The sequence below is a fragment of the Anabrus simplex genome, chromosome 7, assembly GCF_040414725.1.
Source record: "Anabrus simplex isolate iqAnaSimp1 chromosome 7, ASM4041472v1, whole genome shotgun sequence".
In the NCBI taxonomy this organism is placed as follows: domain Eukaryota; kingdom Metazoa; phylum Arthropoda; class Insecta; order Orthoptera; family Tettigoniidae; genus Anabrus; species Anabrus simplex.
In genome coordinates, this window is record NC_090271.1 from 225,051,832 (window position 1) to 225,074,867 (window position 23,036).

A 23,036-nucleotide genomic window follows, 5' to 3' on the forward strand; every position below is an offset into this window, starting at 1 on the left:
CATTATTAGGGTACCGTAATTGTAATTGACTCTGTTCCGAAATCACGCCAGAAAGAAATCCGCAGCTGTTGAGAAATAGGGCCTACTTGTGTACCATGGCTACAAAAATTTAAATTTTTCTGAAAGACAGGAAACAATAAAAAAAAACTTATCCGTTCCTACAAATTTACACAACATAGCGATAAAATGGCATTCCGTTGTGTTATAAACTATAAATTTCCAAATATTACTTCACTCACTGGTTCATTCTTAAAATTCTCGTTAACATCACACTATGCGCACTGTGATATAAATCAAGCACTCGAGGAAGATCAAATAAATATGAATAAGAAGCAAGCTCCAAGCTCACTTACAAGGTTGCCAACTCTTTAAAGTCCGGCTTCGCTCTTATTTCATAACCTACAAATCTACCTACAGTTATGAACACTTATTATAATAATTTACCAACGGCAATATTCGATACATTTCAAACTTCTTTTGAAATCATTTAATAAAAGATTAGGTAAACTGGTTGGGGAATATGGCGACAGCCCTAAATGCAGAGCGGTGGTGATTGATGATGATTAGTGTGATTACAGTGACGTATGCTGGGATCAAGACGAGGGCTACCACTAGACTTAGGTTACCGATAGGCCTACCCCTTTTCGATGATTGGTTTAGTGAACGTCAAGCCTTAAGCGTTTTGAGCTGCAGCCGATAGCCAACGGAAAAGCCTGCTGTGTTTCAAGGCTACGGTACTTCACAAGCTACTGCCCTGGCCTCTGCCACTGCCAATAGGCTACCGCTCAACACCTGATCAGTCGAGATGGTATCCTAAGGTTTAGCAAATTGAAGTCCGGCTTTGTGGCTAAGTGGATAGAATGCTTGTCTTTGGTCCGATGGCCCCGGTTCAATTTTCAGAATCAACCCCCCTCATATACCGGTACCGGTACTGTTAATTCCCCTGACTTGGGGACTGCGGATTTATGACATCTTCGCCATTCACTTTATCCTCATTAGGTCACCAACAAGCCTATACAGATGCCACGCACCATTAATAATAATAATAATAATAATAATAATAATAATAATAATAATAATACCGTTAAATAAAAATGTTGAATTTCACAGCGGCCGTGCCCATCGTTCAGTGGTGGTGTCCGACCCATGACCATGGGTTCGATTCAAACCAACAAAAAGGAACACTAAACCTGAAAGATTGCATTTCATTTTAGCAGATACCTATAAGAATAAAACTATATTACTCCTATAGCAGCAGCCCTGCAGTGTCTTCCTATAAGGATGTAGAAGTAAACGGGAGTGAAATACCAGCACTCTTATCTATATAATTAAGTCAGAAGTATTAGGTGAGGAGGTATATACGATGAGTAACGCATGGTTGATAGCAGTGGCGATCTGACGGACCGAAGCCTAGCACACCTATACTACCCGGTCCCCGCGCCTATCAGGCATACAGGAGCAAGCCGCATGCGTTGAGTCGAGGGAAGAGGGGCGAGAGTCTGGGCTGCAATACCAGTCTCCGAAGCCTTGTTCTCAGAAATACGTGCGGCGTTTTTTTCTCATTGCTTTCAAGTTCTGTAAATGGAACAATGTGTCAAATGCTTACATTATAATGTGCTTTAGATTTTCATCGTTCTCACTTAAGGTTTGGGCTTCAATGGTAGCCTCGGTAGCCCTCAGTATACGCCACTGGGTGATTGAGTGATGTTTGTAAATGAATTAATGGGTATTTGTATCCAACCCGTGTCCCGTTTCTCTATGGGGTCGGGTATGAAGTGAGGTGAACCTTCGTAGCTAGTTTTACGACTGGATGCCCTTCCCGACGTCAACCCCATCAGACGTGTAAATGAATTAATAGGTGAACTGCATAATTGTAAATACATTGTGGAGGTAGTTTTGAACGATATGTGCTTTTTCATACAATTGTGTTTTGAGATACATTGTCATTTCGGTTCTCCTCGCCTTGATCTCGGCATTATTATACTCGCCGTTACGTACAGTAACTTAGGTCCAGTAGGCTATGCAGTATTACAAGCGTAGATAGAGTTGCCAGATTTCCTGATTCGGACGGGATTTCCCGATGTTTAGATTTAGTTTCCCACTTCCCAACTAATGACAAATATTTCCCGAATGTTCCCACTTTATGAGGACATAAAACATTTACGTTCAACAGTTTTAATTGGGTACCTTCAACATTCTTAGAGTAGTGCCAGTAGTGTGATGATTTATGCTGTTTGATATGTTCTAACACTACGGACGCTAGTAGGGCCTACAGCTTCTTAGGTGCGGTATGAGCTGGCTATGATCATGTGTTTCTAAATGCGATCTGAAGTGACTTAATTCGGAATTTTCTCGTTTAAATCAATTATTCAAAACAGTACATTAATTATTGTGGTGTTTCAAGACTGTCCTATCTGTTTAATCGATGGATATGTCTATGCATGCCTCATTTTACGATAATAGACGCTATTTACCACTCTGTATACTGCATGCTTATCTCTCAGCAATACCCCGTCAACTGGCAACGTGACAAGCGACAGGAGATAACCGGGATTTGAAGGAAGCAAGTTCAAACAATTCCTGAATGAGAGCAATAATGACTGAATTTAACAAGTTACCTTGTAGTCAGAAATGGGCAAAATATTTAAATTCACGTAGGTCCGTTGATTGTAGTTCAGAATTATTATAACTTGCAGAATACTTTTTTCTATACCAGGGCACAATAAATGTAGAAAGACTATCTTCATTGATCTCAGCACAAAGGACTGGTAATAGGAACCGTTTCAAAGTAGAATCTGTGAAAATCTTCTTAATGGTTCAATATAATCTAATGGAATCTTACATGTTGTGTACCTTTTTATAAGTACCGGTACTGTATATGTTAGACACGCCAAAACTCCTGAAGCAGGGTGCGAAATCGCAAGGGGGGGGGGGAGGGATTTCCCCCACCAACGTTTTTTTCTCAAAGCCCCCCCCCCACTAAAATTTCTCGGGGGGATTCTTTCATTATAAAATCACGAGGAAAATGTAGAACACATATAATTTATGACTGAAATTAATGATTTATACTGTACATATTTTTATGAAAACATCAGCAATAATACAAGTGACTGCCAGACCTTCAGCAATAAAACAATGCAGCAGTGGCAATCTTTGCTAGTTGCTTTACGTCGCACCGACACATATAGGTCTTATGGCGACGATAGGACAGGGAAGGCCTAGGAGTTGGAAGGAAGCGGCCGTGGCCTTAATTAAGGTACAGCCCCAGCATTTGCCTGGTGTGAAAATGGGAAACCACGGAAAACCATTTTCAGGGCTGCCGATAGTGGGATTCGAACCTACTATCTCCCGGATGCAAGCTCACAGACGCGCGCCTCTACGCTCACGGCCAACTCGCCCGGTGCAGTGGCAATCTGGACCTGCATGTTTCACTCTGACAAGTCCATCTGAAACCCGGGAAAAAATATAAATTTCTTGAAGCTCTCCTCCTTTATCATTTCTCTAAGTAGCTCGAGCTTACACCACTCCTTGGAGAGGGTGTGTTTCCGATAAGTGGCCAATAGGACAATATTCACTTAAGCAGTGTACAAACCGACAATTTTTTTCAGTCAAAACTTTGCCCTGATAGAGGATGGTTCCACTAATAAAGCAATAAACCAGGACAAATCGCGCCTCGTCTGGCCTTTCGTAACAACAAAATTCAAACAAAAAGATCTACAATTTACATTTGTCTAGGGGGAGGGAGTAATTAAATTACAGGAGAAATTATACCCCACTCCCGCGAAATACTGCCCGAAATAAACACTAGTAGTTAAGCCCTATGTCCCTTCCCCCCCCCCCCCCCCACTACCATTTATTTCTGATTTCGCACCCTGTCCTGAAGGCAACTGTATCTTCAGAAAAGTAGCAGCAAGGCGTGTACATTAGTAAATTTTGTAAGAATTTACTGGTCCGCCTCTGTGGTGTAGTGGTTAGTGTGATTAGCTGCCACTCCCGGAGGCCCGGGTTCGATTCCCGGCTCTGCCACGAAATTTGAAAAGTGGTACGAGGGCTGGAACGGGATCCACTCAGCCTCGGGAGGCCAACTGAGTAGAGGTGGGTTCGATTCCCACTTCAGTCATTCTGGAAGTGGTTTTCCGCGGTTTCCCACTTCTCCTCCAGGCAAATGCCGGGATGGTACCTAACTTAAGGCCACGGCCCCTGTTCAGCATAGCAGGTGAGGCCGCTTGGGCGAGGTACTGGTCATCCTCTCCAGTTGTATCCCCCAACCCGAAGTCTGAAGCTCCAGGACACTGCCCTTGAGGCGGTAGAGGCGGGATCCCTTGCTGAGTCCGAGGGAAAATCCGACCCTGGAGGGTAAGCAGATTAAGAAAGAAAGAAAGAAAGAAAGAAAGAAAGAAAGAAATAATTTACTGTATAATATGTTAATATGTTATGTGAAAATTAGAATATGTGTCTAAATTCAGATCCTTAATGGAGGATGTTTGTGTCGTATTTTTCTGGCATTGTCTTCCTTTTTAAATAGTTTTGTTCTCTTTTTAATCTATTTGCATCACTGTAATTTCAGATGATAATCCCAAAATAACGGGATGGGGTGGGAATAAATATTCATTTCTGCAGTGGTAAAACCAAGATATTACTTATTTTTTAAAAGTATAATTTGCTTTGCGTCGCACCGACACAGGTAGGTTTTACGGCGACGATGGGATAGGAAAGGTCTAGGAGTGGGAAGGAAGCGGCTGTGGTCTTAATTAAGATACTGCCACAACATCTGCCTGGTGTGAAAATGGGAAATCACGGGAAAACCTATCTTAAGGAATGCCGGCAGTGGGGTTCGAAACCATTGTCTCCCAAATGCAAGCTCACAGCTGCGCGACCCTAACCGCGCGGCTAACTCGCTCGGTAGGAAATGATTTATTAGGTAGAAGAGTAAAATATATGCGAAAATAAAAATAGCCTATCTGAGCATAGGGCATCACTCGTTAAACTCTTCCGTACCGGGTGAGTTGGCCGTGCGGTTAGGTGCGCGCGGCTGTGAGCTTGCATCCGGGAGATAATGGGTTCGAATCCTACTGTCGGCAGCCTGAAGATGGTTTTTCGTGGTTTCCCATTTTCACACCAAGCAAATGCTGGGGCTGTACCTTAGTTAAGGCCACGGACGCTTCCTTCCAACTCTAGGCCTTTCCTATCCCATCGTCGCCATAAGACCTATCTGTGTCGGTGCGACATAAAGCCACTCTTCCGCACGTAATAATGAGCTCAGAAGCTTAGCATTTAAAATCAGTATTGCTTGTTGAGCAATTCTCTTCAATGCATACAAATGATTCAAGGTATGAAGTGTGTTTGGTGATAACAGCCCCGTTGTGGACCTGTTTAGGAATATTTTTGAACATCTGTGCATTTACTATTCTATCTCACAGACTGCACATCACGTTTATATGGACTTTATCTTTGTCGCAAATTAAAATCACAGCCTTTGTCTCCCTCTCTTTATGTTCTAAAAGTGTGCATCGACGGAGAATACGAACAAAGAGCAAATTGAGAACAATGAGGTTTCACATGCGGGCGTTTAATGCGTGAGCCTACTGGATAATAAAAATCATATTTCTGTTGAAGCTGAGCTGTTTCATTTAGTAGAACGGGAGAGGTTACCTATGTTTAAAATAGATAATATAGATAATAGATTATAAACGGGGTTAAAAGTCAGGTTGTGAGGTTCACAAATAGGAAAAATCCTATCAGTTTTAATTACTGCGTTGATGGGGTGAAAGTTCCTTCTGGGGATCATTGTAAGTACCTAGGTGTTAATATAAGGAGAGATCTTCATTGGGGTGATCACAGAAATATGATTATTAATAAAGGGTACAGATCTCTGCACATGGTTATGAGGGTATTTAGGGGTTGTAGTAAGAATGTAAAGGGGAGGGCATATAAGTCTGGTAAGACCACAACTGGAGTATGGTTCCAGTGTATGGGACTCTCACCAGGATTACTTGATTCAAGAACTGGAAAAAATCCAAAGAAAAGCAGCCTTATTTGTTCTGGATGTTTTCCGACAAAAGAGTAGCGTTACAAAAATGTTGCAAAGTTTCTGCTGGGAAGAATTGGGAGAAAGGAGACGAGCTGCTCGACTAAGTGGTATGTTCCGAGCTGTCAGTGGAGAGATGGCGTGGTATGACATCAGTAGACGAATATGTTTGAGTGATGTCTTTAAAAGTAGGAAAGATCACAATATGAAGATAAAGATGGAATTCAAGAGGATAAATTGGGGAAAATATTTGTTTATAGGAAGGGGAGTTAGGGATTGGAATAACTTACCAGGAGAGATGTTCAAAATTGTTCCAATTTATTTGCGATAATTTAAGAAAAGTCGCCGCCTGGGCGACTGTCCTAAACGGAGATCAGTAGTGACTGATAGAATTTTCACTCGATTTTCTATATTCCAATATAAATTATATGAGTAAGTAGCTGTAGTACCCGTCATTGTCACAGACAATCACTTTACATGTGCATGATGACAATTTTCTCCACTCCGCATATTGTTCCTCAGGTTCTGAGGCACATACTGTAAGTGGACATGCCTTTCCCTGTCAGTGGCTTATAGTGACGCACCCGTTTCCTTGTTCTCTGGCCCTTTACAGTTTTCTTTCATTATTTCTGATCGTGGTTTGATCTCTTCTGTCCGGCGTGAAAAGAAGCCAAGCAGTAGCGGCGCTAAGAAGCTCGCCCCCTCCCTCCCCACTGCAATAATTGAAAAAGGGGCCCTTCATTTCCTGATAAAAGAAAGTTGCAAGTTTGTTTCATAGTAATATGTTGTCTATTATAGTGAACAACAACGACGCAATGTTGATGATGATAATAATAATAGTAATAATAATAATAATAATAATAATAATAATAAATTTGTATGACCCTTTTTTAATGCACCGATTCTCTTATTCGTAGTTTTTCTTTTAGCCCAGATTTTGTTAAGAATTCGGAAAGAAAATGTCTGCGGCTCTCGTAAGAGTACCGTCCCCCATTCCAATAACTTACTTCCCTGGTAATGGAAATGAGAAAGGCATTTGCAGGACAGCCAACTAGAGATTTGAGCCCGCTATCTCCCGAGTCCATTGGTAGACCCAGACAGCACACAAACACTCTGACATATGTGGGCTGAAGCTGATAATATCCTTTTTACCATTTAGTCCTGTTTCGGGTATGAACTCGGGAGCTGAGTGTTGAGATGAGATTCACATAGTAGTCTACAAGTGGTGGACTGGGTGAAACTAGCTAGTAGTGGAGTGTATGGGCAGAATGAAACAGGCAAACAAGCATCGCCTACGCTTTAAAAAAGTGGATATAGCACAGTCATGGGCCCCTCACAAGTCAAGGGTCCCCTGCCCCACGGGGTCTGCGGGGTCCTTATCGCCGCCACTGAAACCAAGTATCTGGTTAATATTCAAAGCCTTTAAAACGTTGCCAGGACGCTCGCCATAGCAACTATCTATACAGTCTACAGAGTTAGTTATTACCAGCTCTTGGAATTAAACTTCCACATGACTGTCACTGACTTTCTCCTTATTTTTCACTGTTACGGAAAAAAAATCACAGAACAATAATTCTCCATGAGATATTTTTGTGTAAAAGCAAACGCAAGGGAGATATATCCAGTTTTATGCTTTAGGCCCATTATAAAACACCCCTCCTGGTGAATTTTTTGGGCAACTTATAGTTAAGATCCTCCTCGACCTTATTCTAAACTAAAATGGCAAGTTTCATTAAAATCCATCTAATTTCCCGTGAGGCTGTAACAGACACAGATAAATATTAAAAACTCGTTATAGGTCATTATAATGAAGTCAATATTCTTGTCAGAATACAGATTAACCGAGTGGAATGTCACATCAAAATCAATGTCATCATATGAAATGATTCATTAAATGAAATGAAAAACGGCACAGTTTCTCACCTTGTACTAAATACTACGCTGGCATTCTGACAGCGGGCAACACTGCTCTCGCTGCTCTGCCATTTTCGGTTAAGTGTGTACACTCTCTATTACCCTCAGCGCCACAGAGCAGGGATCGAATAGCTGGAGTACTATGATGAACCAGTGTGTCATGTATCACCAGAATATGAATGAACCAGAAGAATGGCATGTTAAAAAAGAAAGCTATTTAACTCTCCAGCTTCTTCTTCTTCTTGGGGCCTCTAAGAGTTAGTTCCTAATTAGCATCGACCTCTAAGATCTTTTGCCACCATGTTTTTCCTTCTTTCCGACCTATGGCTCATTCCATGTTAAGAAAACAGTATTGCTCTTACAGACCTACAACAAGTGAACATACCCCCTCTGAGACAACCATAATTCCTCGTGATAAGGGATATTATATTGTACTTTGTAATGTGTTATGAAAGATAGTTAAAAGGACGAGGCCTTTCTGCCCGTGAGATATTAAAATAACTATATAACATTTTATTTTTCATAAATACATTCGTAGGGAGGAAGTACAATGGCGGGAACAGCCATCGCTTCGTTGCCTTCCTTCATTTGCCTTCTATGGTGCTCTGGTACAAACATCTGTGAACCGCGGGCAGCTTACTTCTCTAGTGAAGTCATGTACAATGTGTGTTTTTAGGCTGCAAATCAGTGCGTACTTGTCTTGTGTTGAGTGAGTGTTATGTGATTAGCCTACGTGTGTGATTTCTTTAACATTAACAGTGATTTATTTGCGTTATGGGTGAGAACTTCCATAAAAATAAGCAGGGAGAGATACTTAGGAAGAAACAAAAGCAAACTGTGCTTAACGTACTTAATTATGTTTCTCGAAAGAATCCAGATAAAAGTCTCAGCTGGGTGGTTAAAGGAACTGCTGAAGCAACAGGCATTTCTGAGAGGCGGTTTATAAAGTGCGATCAGCAGCCACTACAGGACCTTTGGCTTCTCCGATTAAAACAAGAGAACGTAAAGCACCACGGAAAGACAGTAGGTCAGTAAAGTTCAATGATTTTGTTCGCAGTGGTGTAAGGTGCACGAGTTTTACCTTAAAAACCAATCTCAAACCTTGCAGCAAGTCCTACAGTCTGTGAATAATGATAAAGACCTCCCTGAGTTCAAAAAAATCTTTGTATCGTTTGTTGAGAGACATGGGTTTCCAGTTCGATAAGAAAGAGAATTCAGCTTGTTTGACGGAAAGACAGGACATTATTCTTGACGTCACAAGTATCTGTCAACAATTAAGAAATATCGAGACGAGGGAAGGAACATCTTTTACACTGATGAGTCATGGGGAGTTCTTTTACGTGCCAGTAAATCTACCGACACGAGGCTGAAGTATTGAGCACCTTCAAATACCACTGGACTGAGCCAGGATCAAACCTGCCAAGTTGGGGTCAGAAGGCCAGTGCCTCAACAGTCTGAGCCACTCAGCCCGTCTGGGGAAAATTATTAAATGCAATTAAATGCATCCCTCACCCTTCGAGCCCATAAAAAATATTATTTTCTCCGGCGATTTACCTTACACTTCAGTGCTGAGGTTTTTTATGTGCCGTAGTTTCAACTGCTCTGCGCAACACAATCACGGGGAAACGGCGGCACATGAATCTGTGAAATTCAATATTTAACTTCCAGATAACAAGCGGAATAAACTAAACTGCAAATTATTTGTATGAACTAAAGGGGACGGGGAGTTTACAGGGGCTATTTTTCGTTTTGACAATGTTGTACTTTGAGAGCTTCAGGAGAAGTGAATGACAATAACTCTCCAGATACTTCCAGCTAATATTTAGGTAGGCTGTTCTACTCGGAACGCAGCAGTAATCCCACCCATCGGAGATGAATGACAGCAGAAGAGACAAAGTATTTCACAACAAACAATAGTCAACGTTATGTTATTGTTGATCAATTTTGTGGGCTTCCGATATTGTAGGCCTTTACATTTAGTTTTCTTCCGACTCCGTGATATTAGTACATCCAATGTAAAGGGAGTCCTTCCTCCTTTCATGACTTCCTCTTGTCTTATTCTTGATGATGATGATGATGATTGTTGTTTAAAGGGGCCTAACATGTAGGTCGTCGGTCCCTATTTTATTCTTCAAGCGATCGTTCCTTCATGATTTTTTTCTCATTTTGATAATCATCTTCGCAATTTTCCGTGTCGAATTGGGCTGATGACACGTGGTTTTTCACTTCAAGACAATCACGACAAAAACCACCACAATCGCCATTTAACACAACTGAACAACATTTCAACGTTAGCGATGTTCGGCGTCTAAATTTATGAACATTCTGTTATAGTCGGTACGGTAAATGAAATGGCGTATGGCTTTTAGTGCCGGGAGTGTCCGAGGACAAGTTCGGCTCGCCAGGTGCAGGTCTTTTGATTTGACTCCCTAGGCGACCTGCGCTTCGTTATGAAGATGAAAAGATGATGAAGATGACACATATACCCAGCCCTCGTGCCAGCGAAATTAACCAATGATGGTTAAAATTCCCGACCCTACCGGGAATCGAACCCGGGACCCCTGTGGCCAAAGGTCAGCACGCTAACCATTTAGCCATTGAGCCAGACAGTCGGTACGGTAAAACTGTGTAAGACATAAACGATCAGATATTGTATTCTCTATAACTTTGGTTATGTAGTATTTATCGATAAGGCTACTATTAACATAAATATTTAAATTAATTTAAATTTTAGGCTTTCCTCTAAACTACCATTTCATCCAACGTGAATAAAATTATTTATAGCCTAAAGTGCAGTGCCTTATGCCCGACTCAACATACCTAATTTCATTAAATTCTGTTCAGCCATTTTCTCGTGATGCACGTTCAGACAGACAGACAGACAGACAGACAGACAGACAGACAGACAGACAGACAGACATAGATGACGGAAAATTACAAATCACATTTCCTTCTTACAGTGGACGCGACCGATGCAGGAATGCGCTTTTTTTTAATTCCGAGAAATATAAGTACAGATAAAACTCTTATTTTATGTGTATAAATATAGCTTATTTTAAAATCGCCATTAGAATTCAACCATTGAACGTCAGATTACTGTTTAATTACGAGCAAGTAAGAATTAAATAATTAAAGAGGAAACGTGAATAATAATAATAATAATAATAATAATAATAATAATAATAATAATAATAATAATAATAATAATAATAATAATAATAATAATAATAGTAATGTGTATGTTTGTAGGGTATTCAGCCCGAAGGGTTCCTCTACAGGTCCACCAACAGCTGTCATAAATAGCTTAGGTGTCACTGAAGAGGCATACCACGGAAATGAGGAGTGATGTAGTTTCCCGTTGCTTTCCTCACTGAGCCAGAAGTTGTTGCTGCTGCATATAAGTCTGCCAAGTCCACTAAAAATCACGCACCAATCGACCCTATGAGCAATATTTTCACACGATTCATATCAGGGACTGGCTGCATAACGGACGGTACTACTAGAATCGCTCGTACCTCGGTTACTTTCATATTGTCAAAGCCAAGGATGAGACTAAGACAGGTCAATGAAAGTAACAAATTTATTCTAGCCCATACCAGAAGACACAGTGCACTGTAAACACTACATCCCGCCAGCAAAGGCGTAATAATAATAATAATAATAATAATAATAATAATAATAATAATAATAAACTTCGTCGCCATAAGACCTATCTGTGTCGGTGCGACGTAAAGCCCCTAGCAAAAATAATAATAATAATAATAATAATAATAATAATAATAATAATAATAATAATAATAATAATATAGCCTCAACTACTATGTGCAGGTATTTTGATTTGATGCCGCCCAAGCTGCCTGCGTGCCAATTTCAATATTGTTTCACTCTACCAGATAGCAGAGTAAACCATGTCTCTCTTGGGTGATCTATGGCTGAGTTTTGTCCGGTAAACACGAAATCTCTTACCAGAGGTCGTTTATATGCCGGCATCGTACGACATGGAGTATCGAATCGAATTTCTTTCTCGTCCTTCGAAAATCTGGCTACCTCTGCTGGGTTTGAACCTGCGATCTTGGGATTCAGAGGTCGATACTCTACCACTGATCCACAGAGGAAGTTATAATAATAATAATAATAATAATAATAATAATAATAATAATAATAATAATAATAATAATAATAATAATTGTTTAACATCCTTTCAATTGCTATAGAATGAGAGACGTCGGCGTGTCAGAATTTTAAAATTCTTCAAGGCGCTGACACGAATGATGGGAAAAAGTATGGATTTTCCTCTTAAAGAAATCTTCTGATCTCAAACGGGATGGAATATGTGATCTTGAGTATAAGAACCATGCCATCAGGATCGATCTAGGGATAGAAAAATACAGTACATAAGGTACTGTAAGAGTGGAAAAATCCGTAGACAAGTAAGCTTACTTACAGTAGACGCTGCCAATTAGACAAGACTTGGAATACGATTCATCAACTTCGGTACCCTCATTGTCTGCCCCCTAAGCGTACATGGCTAAAGAGTCAAGTAGTCCATTGTTCGTCACGGTAGCTCGTTGACCTATGAAGTGCTATCGTTGAGTGTACGGCGAAGCTTGACTACAACTTGCAACATAACCGTCATTGGGTGGCACTTCGTGAAAGTTGTCATGCAACATTGCTTGAAATGTATATGAAACTGTGCCATTTGCACGTCAAGTACGGGGAATAATTTTACACAGTAAATAGTGTTCTTGTCCGCCTCTGTGGTGTAGTGGTTAGTGTGATTAGCTGCCACCCCCGGAGGCCCGGGTTCGATTCCCGGCACAGCCACGAAATTTGAAAAGTGGTACGAGGGCTGGAACAGGGTCCACTCAGCCTCGGGAGGTCAACTGAGTAGAGGTGTGTTCGATTCCCACCTCAGCCATCCTGGAAGTGGTTTTCCCTGGTTTCCCCACTTCTCCTCCAAGCAAATGCCGGGATGGTACCTAACTTAAGGCCACGGCCGCTTCCTTCCCTCTTCCTTGTTTATCCCTTCCAATTTTCCCATCCCCCACAAGGCCCCTGTTCAGCGTAGCAGGCGAAGATGCCTGGGCGAGGTACTGGTCATTCTCCCCATTTGTATCCCCCGACCCAATGTCTCACGCTCCAGGACACTGCCCTTGGGACGGTAGAGGTGGGATTCCTCGCTGAGTCCGAGGGAAAAACCAACCCTGGAGGGCAAACAGATTAAGAAAGAAAGAAAGAAAGAAAGAAATAAAGAAACAGTGTTCTTTAATTTCGAAAGCCATTAAAGCAACACTTCACGATGGTCGGCGCCTACTGCAAATGCAAATGAATTCCAAGTTGTGCGCCGTGAATGTGCAGTATGTGCTTAACAATTTTTAATACTGCTTGTTTTGGTACTACTACTGCTACTACCATTTTCTTACGCCAGGTGAATCAGCTGCTCCTACTAATATTGTTTTATGCAAACCGCAGTTTTATATACTGTACGTCCTGAAAACACCTGTCCCTCCGGTACGTACAACAAACCCACTCAAACGGGTATCTTTGCATTTACGGCCAGAACAAAAATAGAAAGTTGTTATGCCATATTATTATTAAATAATAGAAATCACGAGTGCGCTCCCTAAATGAACTGATATGTAATTGAAACGTCTCTGAAACACGATGTGGACATTGCGACCATGTTAACTCCATCACATGAGTTGTAATCGACATGCATTTTGACGCGGTGCAGTATGGCGTAGATGATAAGAGCAAACTGAACACTACGGCGCGCTGATTTTAAATGTGACAGGTTCCAGCCCGGGGCTTGGATACTCTTTATTTATTCAGATTTTACTATCCCTAATATACGTGAAATATCCTCTTTTATGCACGTTATTAGTGAATAAAAAATTGCGTGGACTTAATAAGAACCGACATGTCATCAGGGACGAAGACGGGACAGGTAGGGATGGGGGAACCAAACTGCGCTAACAATCGTTAGTTATGTTAGCAAGTGTTCGAAGTGATGACCTGCTTAGTTTGTGCACATCTGGGCACGCCGCTGAATGGACATTCTAATGTGTTGTAGCATAGTCGGCGTTATTGATCAGCAGTTTTAGGCGATGAGTTGTCGAAGGCGCTTGGCATTTTCTAGCTCATGGGTGTAAACTGTAAACTGTCGGATTCAAATGCCCCTGCAGGAAGAAGTATAATGGCGTTAAATCGTGTGACCTGGCGGGCAAGAGACAGGTCCAGGTCTTCCTACCCATTTTTCTGTATGTGCCTCATTGAGATGATTACAGACGGCTAACGTCCAATGTGGTGGAGCTATGTCCTGTCTCTAAATGGCACATCCCTCAGCAGAAATAGGAGTTCACGGCGTAGAAAGTGCACGTAGCTTTGGCCTGTTAAATGGCCCTCATAGAAATACGGTCCAATAAGGCAGTCATCCAAGATTCCACACTGTCCGTTGCGTTTGATAGGCTGTCTGTCGCGTCCATTGGGGATTGTCAGCCCTCTTATAGTGCATGTTGTAGCAGTTGACGCTACCACTGTTGTGGAATCGCGATTCGTCTGAGAACAGGATTTTCGACAGGAATGCTGGAGCATTTTCCAGAGTTCCTAACAGCCACTGACAGATAAACGTTCGAGCTTCAAAATCCTGCTTGTGGAGCCAGTAGCGGCGATTGGGAATTAAAACTGCGGGGGCAAAAAACATACAGACAACAAACAGTACCCGGGCTTGTGGGATATAGCGGGCAAGGTGGGGTGGGGGTGGGGGGTGTTATACATCAAAACTGAAGCCGGGCTGAGTGTCTCAGACGGTTGAGGTGCTGGCTTTCTGAACCTAACTTGGCAGATTCGATCCTGGGTCAGTCCGTTGGTATTAGAAGGTGCTCATATACGCCAGCATCGTGTCAGTAGATTTAGTGGCACGTTCACAACAACACGTAAAATAACTCCTGCGGGACTAAATTCCGGCACCTCGGCGTACCTAACAGTAGTTAGTTAGACGTAAAGTCGAAAACATTGTTGTTATTATTATTCAAAACTGCAGAAAAAGCTACAAAATTGTCAAGTTTTTAATGCTCTCTGAGCGAATTTCGAGAGAGAGGAAAGGGTTGACGGTTTACCAATTTAAGTGCGGTAATAAAAGTGTTTTGAGATTTTGATTCAATACTATGCAATAAAACTTCCGCGAAACTTTACACATTTATTGTAATTAAAAGAAGTACGGCGTGATTCTACAATTAAAATCAATTAGTATTTGACTACACACTAAGAAATGAACAGACACTACAGAGACTGCCAGACGGACGAATGCGCGTTGTAAGCGAGTGATTCAGACCTCAGTGTCCATGACCTTAACAAACCAAACCCCACGGCACTTAACGCCCTTGAAAGGGCGCTGTTCAGCCCGAAGGCCTGCAGATTACGAGGGGCCGTGTGATCAGCACGACGCATCCTCTCGGCCTCAATTCTAATCACGTAGGCTGAGTGGACCTCGAACCAGCGCTCAGGTCGAGAGAAAAATCCCTGACCTGGCCGGGAACCGAACCCGGGGCCTCCGGGCGAGAGGCAGGCACGCTAACCCTACACCACGGGGTCGGCCCATGACCTTAGCAAAGGAATATGCTCCTGTTACCCTTCCTCACAGCACATGCAAAGTCTCCACTACTTCCTGTGGCGCTATACAAATCGGTTAGACGGGATGAACGATATTTTGTGCGTATTTCTGCTAATAATTTTGTTAATAATTAAAGGAAAACGGGAAAGAATTAGCTGATAAGACAATGGGGCTTGTACACATTGCTTTGTTTAATAATCCCTATAATTCCTAGTTTCAGCCGGCTAAAATGGAATAAAAATGTAATATTTTCTCCAAAAAGTGTGTTTCTTTTCCAGTTTGCTGTTTCGTACACTCCCGAGATAGTATTTCCAGATTAAACCGAGTTTAATTATTAAAGTAGATATTCTTTAAAACTGGTCGGTCATATCAGGTGGAATAGTTCACCGGTACTAGACATTGTATAAATAAGATGATTCTTGTTTCATGTTTGTTGTCTTCACTAATCCAGTTAAACGATCGTCACAGAAAACTACGTACAAGAAAATCATGCTTTTTGTTTTTGCTGGGCTGAGTGGCTCGGGCGGTAGAAGCCCGAGTTGGAGGGTTCGATTCTGGCTCAGTCCGGTGTTATTTAAAGGTGCTCAAATGCGCCAGCCTCGTGTCGGCATAATTACCGGCACGTATAAGGACTTCTGTGGAAGAAAGCTCCCGCACTTCGGCGTCGAGAACTGTAAAAGTTGTTAGGACAGCATAAAACCCATATTATTATTATTATTATTATTATTATTATTATTATTATTATTATTATTATTATTATTATTATTATTGTTGTTGTTGTTGTTGTTGTTGTTGTTAATATTATTATTTACCATGCTGCCATGGCCAATGATGAAAACTGGACACATGGGATCTCCTAACATTAATAGTACCATGGCGAACTATTATATATATATATATTGCGTGTTTTTGCATTAAGGAATGAAATATGTGATTCAATCAATCACTCACTACTGATCTGCATTTAGGGCAGTCACTCTGGTGTCAGATTCCCTATCTGTTGTTCTCCTAGCCTTTTCTTAAATGATTGCGAAGAAGTCGGAAATTTATTGAACATCTCCTTCGGTAAGTTATTCCCATTCCTAACTCCCCTAATATAAACGAATATTTTTCCCAATTTGACCTCTTGAATTCCAACTTTATTTTAATATTGTGATCTTTCCTACTTTTAAAGACACTGAGTAGTCTTATTCGTCTATTAATGTCATTCCACGCCATCTCTCCACTGAGAGCTCGGAATATACCACTTAGCCGGGCAGCTCGTCTCCTTTATCCCAAGTTCTCCCAGCCCAAACTTTGCAACCTTTTTGTAGCGCTACTCTGCCGGAAATCACCCAGAACAAATCGAGCTGATTTTCTTTGGATTTTTCCAGTTCTTGAATCAAGTAATCCTGGTGAGGGTCCCATACACTGGACCATACTCTAGTTGGGATCTTACCAGAGACTTATATGCCCTCTCCTTTACATCCTTACTAAAAATGAAAATGAAAACCTACAACCTGTTTTCCAGTCATTGACCGGGTCAGGGATGTAATGAATGAAGCAGATATAGGCTATTAGTACGATGGGGTCGCCACTCCCAAAGTGATTTATTAATGACTGATAGATGCTATGAAATGAGAATGGAGAGTGTTGCTGGAATGAGAGATGACAGGAAAAACCGGAGTACCCGGAGAAAAACCTGTCCCGCCTCCGCTTTGACAAGCACAAATCTCACATGGTGTGACCGGGATTTGAACCACGGAACCCAGCGGTGAGAGGCCGACGCGCTGCCGTCTGAGCCACGGAGGCTCCTACATCCTTACTACAACCCCTAAATACCCTCATAACCATGAGCAGAGATCTGTACCCTTTATTTACAATCCCATTTATGTGATTACCCCGATGAAGATCTTTCCTTAACACCTAGGTACTTAAATGATCCCTATAAGGAACTTTCACCCCATCAGCGCAGTAATTAAAACTGAGAGGACTTTTCCTATTTGTGAAAGTCACAAACTACCGGGTGAGTTGGCCGTGCGGTTAGAAGCGCGCCGCTGTGAGCTTGCATCTGGAAGATAGTGGGTTCGAACCCCACTGTCGGCAGCCCTGAAGATGTTTTTCCGTGGTTTCCCATTTTCACACCAGGCAAATGCTGGGGCTGTACCTTAATTAAGGCACGGCAGCTTCCTTCCCATTGCTAGGCCTTTCCTGTCCCATCGTCGCCATAAGACCTATCTGTGTCGGTGCGACGTAAAGCAGATAGCGAAAGTCACAACCCCGATTATGATCGTACCATTGCCTAGTGTCCATATCACAATATTATCGAGGTCATTTTGCAGTTGTTTACAATCTTGTAAGTTATTTATTACTCTATACAGAATAACATCACCCGCAAAAAGCCATATCTCTGATTTCACTTCTTTACTCTTACAATTTATATATAGCTATAAGTAAACATAAAATTCCAATAATACTGTCTAGGGTAATTCCCCTCTTAATTATTACTGGGTCACATCAAGCTTCGCCCACTCTAATTCTCTGATTTATCTGCTAGTGTCTGCAGTTTGAAAGAGGTGGGCAGAGAACTCAAGCTAAATAATAATAATAATAATAATAATAATAATAATAATAATAATAATAATAATAATAATAATAATAATAATAATAATAATAATAAAGTCCGCCTCTGTGGTGTAGTGGTTAGTGTGATTAGCTGCCACCCCCAGAGGCCCGGGTTCGATTCCCGGCTCTGCCACGAAATTTGAAAAGTGGTACGAGGGCTGGAACGGGGTCCACTCAGCCTCGGGAGGTCAACTGAGTAGAGGTGGGTTCGATTCCCACCTCAGCCATCCTCGAAGTGGTTTTCCGTGGTTTCCCACTTCTCCTCCAGGCGAATGCCGGGATGGTACCTAACTACTTAAGGCCACGGCCGCTTCCTTCCCTCTTCCTTGCCTATCCCTTCCAATCTTCCCATCCCTCCACAAGGCCCCTGTTCAGCATAGCAGGTGAGGCCGCCTGGGCGAGGTACTGGTCATACTCCCCAGTTGTATCCCCCGACCAAGAGTCTGAAGCTCCAGGACACTGCCCTTGAGGCGGTAGAGGTGGGATCCCTCGCTAAGTCCGAGGGAAAAACCGAACCTGGAGGGTAAACAGATGATAATAATAATAATAATAATAATAATAATAATAATAATAATAATAATAATAATAGATCCTCACACATTTATTTACTTCTTTTAGAACATTCTTGCTGAACGAGTTTTGAATCCCTGTTAATTTACGAAATACAGAAATGTTGAAATTTCAAACTTGTTACCTCTATCGCTATGGTAAAATGTGAGGACATCGTCCTGACGTCGCGTCTTTCCATGTCGATCTCGAAGGTGTACCCCTGAAGGAGTGAAACAGAATTTGTCACCGCTAATCTGCACAAAGGGACCTAGCTCTTGTGCAAAGCGAGTTGCGTCTGTCCCGTACGTTTCAAAATCTTAAAGCAACCCTAAACTTACGGTAAATGAGTGATTGGAACCGAATTGTAAACCACACAATGAGTCTATTTAATTTGGTACAAATAAAGCCGAACGTTCATTAAAATAAGATTATTGAATGCAATAACTCTGAGATAAATAAATACAAAATTGGTCCAAGTATCTCCACAGAACCTCCGTGGCTCAGACGGCAGCGGGCCGGCTTCTCACCGTTGGGTTCCTTGGTTCAAATCCCGGTCACTCCATGTGGACAAAGTGGAGGTGCGACAGGTTTTTCTCCATTTACTCCGGATTTTCCTGCCATCTTTCAATCCAGCAACAATTAATATCATTTCATTAATCATCGTCCAAGAGGAGTGGGACAGGCTTCGGAAGCCAGCACAATGCCTATCCTCGCCGCTAGATGGGGGCTTCATTCATTCCATGCCTGATGCGGTCGAATGACTGGAAACATGCTGTGGATTTTCATTTCCAATTTTCCACGTGATTCCACAATCCAGTTCATGCTGAGACGAAACATGACTCGTGAATTGTCATCTATAATGTACAGATAAATTAAGAGTATACAGTTTCCCTCAAATCTTACTACTTCACCATTTATCATTTAGTATTAACCCTACCCTAACCTAAACTAAATTTCGACTTCGACTTGTAAGCTGAGCACGATATGCACGAGTTCCTCTGTTTGACACATGGCAAGGAGGACATTTATATAGAAGGATTTAGGCCTAACAAAAACATCTTTCTTCAGGTTATCCCAGTTATTTCTGGGGTCACTGAAGCCACCCAGGCTCATTCTGGTTTTCGTCTCAATTTAAGGCTGCATGCCTTTTTTGACGCCACGAGAATTTCGAGATTAAAATTTCAACCCGAAATCGACCGGGTTTCAAATTTCAGTCTTCCGGGTGGGATGCTAGAAGGTAAGGTACTGAGCTAATCACGCCTTACGATACCCCCCCCCCCACTCCTCATTTATAGAAGAATGTGTTCGATAAAACTGAAAAGTTTCCAAAAGTAACGAATTCAAAATATTGCAGTATAAGTCACTGGAACAAGAAAACAACAGCCTCTCCCTGTATGAAGTCCCTCTGTGGATCATTGGTAGTGCGTCGGCGTTCGGATCCCTAAATCGTGGTTTCAAAACCGGCAGAAGTAGAGGGACTTTTGACAGGTGGAACAAAGTCCATGCCGTACGTACGAATGTCGGAATGTAAAAGATCTTTGGTGGTACATTTCGTGTTTACCCGACAAAATTAACTTAAACTCAGTCATACAGACTACATGACGTCAAATGAAAATTTCTCCACACAGTAGCTGAGGCCGTACTATTGTTCTTCTTATTCTTTATTTTACAATCTGCTTTACTTAGCACCGACACATGTAGGTCTTACGGCGACGATGGGGCAGGAATGGGCTGGGAGTGGAAATGAAACGACCGTGGTCTTAAGGTTCATGCCTTCGTGTGAAATGGGAAACCACGGAAAATCATCTTCAGGGCTGCCGACAGTGGGGTTCGAACTCACTATCTCCCGAATGCAAGCTGATAGCTATGTACCCAAACCGCACAGCTACTTGCTCGGTATTATTATTATTATTTAAAGAATAAATCAAACAAAGTAAATAAACTGAATAGTAAAATTAGATTCCTACCAATTCGTTGTGCCCAACTGTGGAGCGCGTTTGAACTTATTTTGCACAATGTTTCTTCTTCTTTTCTTCCCAATATCTCTTCATTTTTTCACTGTGTTCCTTTCTGCGTGTTTCTGTCCAGCCTGTATTTTTTTCTTGTTGGTTTCTCTGCAAATGTATGCTTGTTTACTAAGCTTCTAAATTTCATTCTATCTTGAATGGTTTCGTCCTCAATACCCATTTCTTGTAGATCTTCATGAATTTCTGCTAACCAATTGTTGCGGATTTTCAGGGTTAGAGCTAGATTTAGAATTTTCTTTGTCAGCCTGTTGTTATCCATTCTGTGTAGGTGTCCGTAGAATTTTAGTCGTCTCTTTCTGATGGTATCTGTGATTTTTTTCTGTGAATTGAAAAGTTTCGTGTGGTTTCTTTTTCATCCAAATTCCAATTTCGAACTTTGGTCCTAGGATTTTTCTGAGAATTTTTCTCTCTTGTTTCTCAATGCTTTTCATTTGTGCCTTGCCGCCAATGATCAGTGTTTCAGACGCATAAAGTTTATTATTATTATTATTATTATTATTATTATTATTATTATTATTATTATTATTATTATTATTATTATGTAGGGCACTGTTAGGACTACGCTGCCAGCCATAAGTTACGTCATCAAGTGAGTTGGCTACGCGGTTTGGGTCACGTAACTATCAGCTTGCATTCGGGAGATAATGGGTTCCAAGCTTATTGTCAGTAACCCTGAAGGTGGTTTTCCGTGGCTCCCTATTTTCACACCAGGCAAGTGTTGTTCTGCTTCCTTCCTTCCTTCCTTCCTTCCTTCCTTCCTTGCTTCCTTCCTTCCTTCCTTCCTTCCTTCCTTCACAGTCCTAGCCCTGTCCTATCCCATCGTCGCCAGAAGACTTGTATGTCAGAGCGATGTAAAATAAATGAAACAAAACCGGTTATGCCTTTAAGAGACTGCCGTAGAAAAGGATTATTCCCCAAATTTTGTCGAATATCTGCAGTACCGATACATCACAGAATTATGTCTGAGTTTCGGAGACACCAAACCGTATGTCTGCTACCCACACTGTATATAATAGCTTCATAACCTTACAAAACTCCATATTTGGATGAAGTAGTAATTCAACTGGCTTCATAATAAATATTTATCAAGCCCTAAATAACAGAAAACACTGCAAAACAAATGGAGAAAGTGTGGAGATACAAAGAAATGTAGCCTAATGTTTTATTCATATGCATAAGTCGAGCCTTAAATGTTATCAAGTATGCAGAACTGAACGTGAAGAAACCTGGAAAATAACAGCAACTTAATATAATATTTATATCTGGCTTTTCTGCTCTGAACTGGCCGTGGTCGGCGTTAGAACTTGCGTGTCAGTGGCATCATTTTATAGAAAAGATTGTTGTCATAGAGTAGCTTGTTATTGTTGCTGCTCAAATAGTAATAGTAACAGAAGGAAGCAGCACTGTTCACAGCTACATTGTTCGACTGGCTACGCGGTTTGGTCACGTAACTGTCAACTTGCATTGAAGTATTGAAGATTTTGGGAGTGAAATTTTATTTTTTATTTTTGCAATTGGCTTTACGTCGCACCGACACATATAGAGGTAGGTCTTTTGGCGACGATGGGATAGGAAAGGCCTAGGAGTTGGAAGGAAGCGCCAGTGGCCTTAATTAAGGCCTGGTGTGAAAATGGGAAAACCTTCTATGGGTGGGGGACGCAGATGAAGAATACACCCATGGTATCCCCTGCCTGTCGTAAGAGGGGACTAAAAGGAGCCCTAGAGGCTCTCAACTTGAGAACGTGGGTTGGCGACCACGAGGCTTAGCTGAGTTCTGCCATTGCTTCCACTTACTTGTGCCAGGCTCCTCACTTTTATCTATACTGTCTGACCTCCCTTGGCCAACTCTTGTTCTTTTTATGGGAAATCTATCACGTACAAGCTGTCGCATGATTTTTTTATTGATCCTACCTAACAGATCATATTATTTCCAAGAACACGATTTAATGATCCTTAATATTCGAAGCGCTACATTTTCTCAGGACAACTGATGACGGAATTGCAAGTTCCGAGTGTACACCAGGCACAACTATTTTCCGTCTGCGTTTAAAATTGTGATTTATTCTGCAGCAAAGAAGAAGATGAAGTAAGAAGCGATGATAATTGTGTGGTACACAGTAGAAGAAGACTAAGATCGTAAAGGAGTAGAATTGTGAAGGAAATGATAACAAATAAATTTGGAATTAATTATTTTTACTGCAATACGGAGAGAAGCAAAACGTTGGCTCCTTGGCTGAAAGGTCAGTGTAGTGGCCTTCAATTCAGAGGGCCCCAGTATCGATGTCCGACCGGGACGAGGATT

At 41.6% G+C, this 23,036-nt stretch overlaps 1 protein-coding gene across 1 annotated transcript in view; it reads right to left on the minus strand.

The window, feature by feature from the left end:
• Positions 1 to 23,036, minus strand: part of RyR (Ryanodine receptor) — a 623,761-nt gene that overhangs the window by 474,683 nt on the left and 126,042 nt on the right. The gene's annotated exons all lie outside the window — the stretch shown is intronic.